The sequence below is a fragment of the Octopus sinensis genome, linkage group LG3, assembly GCF_006345805.1.
Source record: "Octopus sinensis linkage group LG3, ASM634580v1, whole genome shotgun sequence".
NCBI classification, from domain to species: Eukaryota; Metazoa; Mollusca; class Cephalopoda; order Octopoda; family Octopodidae; genus Octopus; species Octopus sinensis.
In genome coordinates this window covers 6,564,723-6,569,893 of record NC_042999.1, presented here as the reverse complement: position 1 = coordinate 6,569,893, position 5,171 = coordinate 6,564,723, and the positions used below count along the sequence as shown (strand labels likewise).

Below are 5,171 nucleotides of genomic sequence, written 5' to 3'. Positions count from 1 at the left end.
AGTCGACCACGGCGGAATAAGTGAAACCATAATCATGATGAAAGTGGGATTCTAATTATGATGTGATAGATCTAAGAAAGAAGATTAACTCGTTATGTATTATTTAGCAGAGCACTTAGTTTGGTAAACTTGGAATATCAGTTGCTCGTGACTCTATTACATATGGTCTCTCTCTATCTATCTCTCTATTTATTTATCTATCTATCTATCTCTCTATTTATTTATCTATCTATCTATCTATCTATCTTCTCTTTAAGACACTTAACTTTTATTGCTCAGTCCACTTGTCCGTAAATAGGCATTACTTTATAACAAGAGCACTCAGAGAGCGCAAACCTCCGCCAAGGCAACACCAACGTCCTCTCAATGATTAACCGGAGAGGAGTTTTAAGATGAGAATATCTGAAATAAACGCGACTTCTCTCACAAACGAGGATACCATAAATGAACCCGACCGCTCTCAAAACATTTTTTTAAAAAACGGAAAAGTAACCCAGAATCCTTGTCCCGTACCGGATCGATCCCAAAATCTAATCAGTTTGTGCCAGTCACGAGGCCAAACATCCCAGAAAGTTTCATCCGAATCCATCCAACAGTTCTTGAGACATCTTGTCCACAGACGAACAAACACGACTGAAAACAATACCCCCGCCTTCGCTAAGGCGGGGGTAATAAAGCTAACCAATGTAAAACATTGTAGAATTAGTAGGACACAGTCTTGAATTATAAACCTTTGATATGTTGGGTTATCCAGAAAGTTCGTGCCGATTTTTAAAAGAAAGAAAAAGGTCAATAAATACTTGTCATTACATTTTTAATCAACCAAATACGAACCATTTTGTTGCACAATGCGTCTCCATCTTTCCTTTAACTTGAAAATACCCTCTTCCCAGAATTGAGGTGGTTTCATGGCAAAGAATTCATCAAGGTATCTTTTTACGTCATCCAAGAAATTGAAATGTTTACCATTAAGACTATTCTGCAGAAACCTGAATAAGTGGAAATCCGAAGGAGCAACATCTGGTGAATATGGAGAGCCGGGTAACACATCCCAGCCGAGCTGCAGCAATTTTTGTCTGGTTCCCAAAGCATCAAGGGCCGAAAATGAACTTTCTTATCTTCCATTTCAAAGGGTTACAGAATTAACACAGGTTATAGGAACATAAACCTTATTCCACGAAAAGATAGCTTAAACTGTGCTCTAAATGGAGGTGTGGCCAAATCCTGTTGTATGGACTCAACCATGTTCTAAAATAAGTCGAAAGGTAAGCTGCTATAAATCGGCATGAACTTTCCGGACAACCCAATTCTTGGTAGCAAATTATGGTTGCAAAACGAAATGCAGTGTCCCAACCAGCAATGAATATACACATACCAGTTGCCAGGAATGTGTATAATATGTAAACTGGTCTATCCAATAGTGTTATGCCACTAAACTTAGTAGGTATTTGAGCAATGTGTTCATGGCTGGTTAATGGGTTGTTAATATGGCGCTGACGAAAGAGCAACAACTCCTGAAATATGTATGTACACCAATTACCTATTTTTCTATCTTTGACTGCTTTGTTTACAGAGACGACCTCGTTAACTTTTCATTTTCAGTGCTGCCTCTTAATTCTATTTATAAAAATTTGTAGGGATTCTAGAATTAATACAGGGTTTCTGTGATTTTAGTATTTAATTCAAGTCCTACTTTAGAACTATCCCACAACATGATTTGGAATTTTTGCTGGGGTTTTCTTTTTGCTTTTTGTTGTTGTTTTTTTTGTTTTTTTATTATATGCTTTTTGCTTGGGGTTTTTTTGGTGCGTTTCTTTCGTTTTTATTTTGGTTGTTTGTTTTTTCAATTTCATGAAGAAAATAGTTCGACTTTAAAATATTCCAAAATATTCCTTATCTCTGATACAGGACATTGTTGTGGCTATTGTTTTTGTTGTTGTTGTTGTTGTTGTTGTTGTTGCTGTTGTTGTTGCTGATGGTTGTGGAAGTAAGGGTGATGGTGGTGGTGGTGATACAGTTTTAGATTAAGTGAAATTGCAGATTCAGCCAAGAATTGTATATGTATGAGTATAAATATATATGTGTTTATGTGTACATATATATACACATATATATATATACTTATATATACACACATATACACACACACACACACATATATATATATATATATATATATATATATATATACACATACACGAGTACATATATATATATACACATACATATAGGTAGATTGATATACACACCTATGCATTTGTACATATACACATATATGTCTGCATACATAGATACACACACATATGCACCCATACGTATATGCATACATACATGCATATCAGCAAAATAGTTTATATGTGTGTGTGTGCGTGAGTGTGTATGTGCATGAGTTCGTGTGTGTGTGTGTCTGTGTGTGTGTCTGTGTGTGTGTGTGGTGTGTGTGTGTGTGTGTGTGTGCGTGGTGTGTGTGTGTGTCCGATTTTGCCGCAAACATTGGAATTCTGTATACAGAGTGCCAAAATGAGTCTGTTTTATTGGTCTTGATGTTTTTGGGGGGTTTTTTTACGTTTATTTTATTTTTGTCTCTTGTGATGATGAATGGTGATTCTGGTGGGGAGCATAATTGGTGTTGACAGATTAAAAAAAAAAAGAGAGAGAGAAAGAGAAAAAAAACAGAAATGAAGCAACTGAATCGAAAGTTAGCCGGTTCAATTCCATAATGGAATTTTGCCAAAACGCCGAAATGCAATTCGGAAATAAGTTCCAATGACAGTTCTCAACCATTTCTTTTGGAATGGCACTACAGATGTGTTTATTCTTGTTTTGTTTTTTATTTTGTTGGTTTGTTAGTAGTTATTATGTTGTTCTTTCGTTTTAGTTTTGTTTTTTGGTTTGTTTGTTTTTGTTTTTTTGCTTGTTTTTTCTCTCTCTTTTTTCCTTCTTATTCTTCGATTGTTGCTTGTGTTCCAACCCTGAAAGCGGAATCGGACTGTTAATTTGTAATGATGTCATCTTAGATTGAAGAGTCTCAATGGAGTCTACCACTCGACTGAGAGGTCATGAATGGGTACCCTATCACAAAAACAATAACAATACTACTATATAAGTAGACACTTAACTCTATTGAAGAATGAGGAATGAAGTCATATGACCGGAAAAAGCCGAGGAATGCATTAACGCCCACCCCGTCACCTTCATTGATTGTGGGTACACTTTTATCCAAACCTATTATCGTAGATTTCCAAACCTATTATCGTAGAATTATCGCAAATTTCATGATAAGCTAGCAATAAGGCAACCGCGGAACAGGATCAAATCCAGGTTAAGCTATTTAGCTATTTCTAATGTACCCACTCTCCATATCTGCAAATTTTAGCCTGTAGTCAGTCCCCCTGACGATGGGGAATAGATTTTGACAATTTAACTTATGTTCACCATGTTACATACATCGGGACCAACAGCCCTCGTATTTTCAATGTCCCGGAGAAATATAGAATTGGTCAGGTGTGTTGATGAACAATTACCAACCATGGAAGAGAAATCTTAAAATCATATCAGTTGAGTTGAGGAGTAGAGTACCCCTTAGTTAAGATACTTCACTCTCAACAACCCAGTCAATGCAAATGTAGACGACAAAACAGTGTTTCTGGTCGCCCGGTCCTGGCTAAAAAGGAATATATTCCCTGACATGACAGAGTTGGGACCTACATACACTGGAATCTATGCCAACACTATGGAATAGCAACAGAAAAAAGATGGTATAGGTACACACCAGAAAAGGTCACAGAAAATGAGAAAGCAACCATACTGTGGGATATGCCCACAGATAGAGAAATTAAGGCCAATAGACCGGATATAGATGTCAGGGATCACCAAGAAAAAAAATGTTTTTTAATCGATGTATCAATACCAACAGATGACAATGTTTCTCTAAAAGAGACGGAGAAACTTTCAAAATACAAAGACCTGGAAATAGAGGTAACCAGAATGTGGAATCTAAAAACAGAAGCTAATGAAACACTCGTGTGTTTCATTAGTTTGCTCTCAACCACATATATAGTATAATGATATGTTGAAAAAAGATTGGGTCCAGAAGGTGAAGTTGTTTCCCTTCCATAAACACAAACAATACAGCAATGATCCAATTACATATTCCACTGGACATCGATGAGGAGTGACTCAAACCTGAGTCACACCTAAAGAGATGAGGCGTTCATACGGCGTCATTGATTTATATATATATCTCTACTTCCCTATTCCTAGCTTGGAAGGGAAAAATGATCGGACAGTCGATACGAAACTGACTGAAACATAATTATTACTAGTAGTATCGCCCGGCGTTGCTCGGGATTGTCTCGACCCTTTAGAATTGGAATTTTTGAAAAGTAAAAATTTTGCATTATGTAGCTTGTTATTCTCTTTAAGTGAACATTTTTCTGGTTGAAATACACCGACAAATGGCGACACAGCAGTTAAAAATCGTTAAAAAATAGGGATTTTCAGAGAAAAAAAAAGCACCTTTTTGATGTAAATAATTTTTGGTGTTAACATGGTCCGATTTGAATTTTTTCTTCTACGGAAGGAAGAGCAAGCCTTCTATCATACTCTCAATTTTGGTCAACTTGCGCCGCAGGGTCTCGGGGGAGATAGTGTTAGTTGAAGGCTACCAAACCTGCCACACACAGACAACTTCAGCTTTATATATATATATTATTCAGTAGTTTTATTTTTAAAATGTGCTTTCGCTGCACTACCAAGCGCAGCTCTGTGTGCCTTGGGTATGTGCTGCGGTTTTTGTAATGCTCTTACGGTCACTATATTGAAAGTGTTTTCTGTAGGATGTGTGCAGTGTCCAGTAGTGCTATTTTCTGCCTGTTATATATATTTGTTAGTCCTGGTGTTTTTAGTCATGCATTTGTCTGAATATTTTTTTATCATACCTAATGCGCCCACTATGATAGGAATTCTTTCTGTTTTTAGATTCCACATTCAAGTTAACTCTATTTCCAGGCTTTTCTATTTTGAAAGTTTCTCCGTCTCTTTTAGAGAGACATTGCCATCTGTTGGTATCGATTAGAAAGCATTTTTTTCTTGGTGATCTCTTGGTGTCTTATGTTTCTTTGTGCAAGATATTATCAAGCTCCAGGATCCCAAGGTACTTGTACCCATCA

The 5,171-nt window shown here is 36.6% G+C and overlaps 1 long non-coding RNA gene across 1 annotated transcript in view; it reads right to left on the bottom strand.

The window, feature by feature from the left end:
- Nucleotides 1–345: 345 nt before the first annotated feature.
- Nucleotides 346–5,171, bottom strand: part of LOC118762706 — a 9,589-nt gene continuing 4,763 nt past the window's right edge. Inside the window, exons 2-3 of the long non-coding RNA XR_004998459.1 lie at nt 4,668–4,672; nt 346–633 (exon numbers count right to left, since the gene is read on the bottom strand). This is a non-coding gene — a long non-coding RNA (uncharacterized LOC118762706). The remainder of the gene's footprint in view (nt 634–4,667; nt 4,673–5,171) is intronic.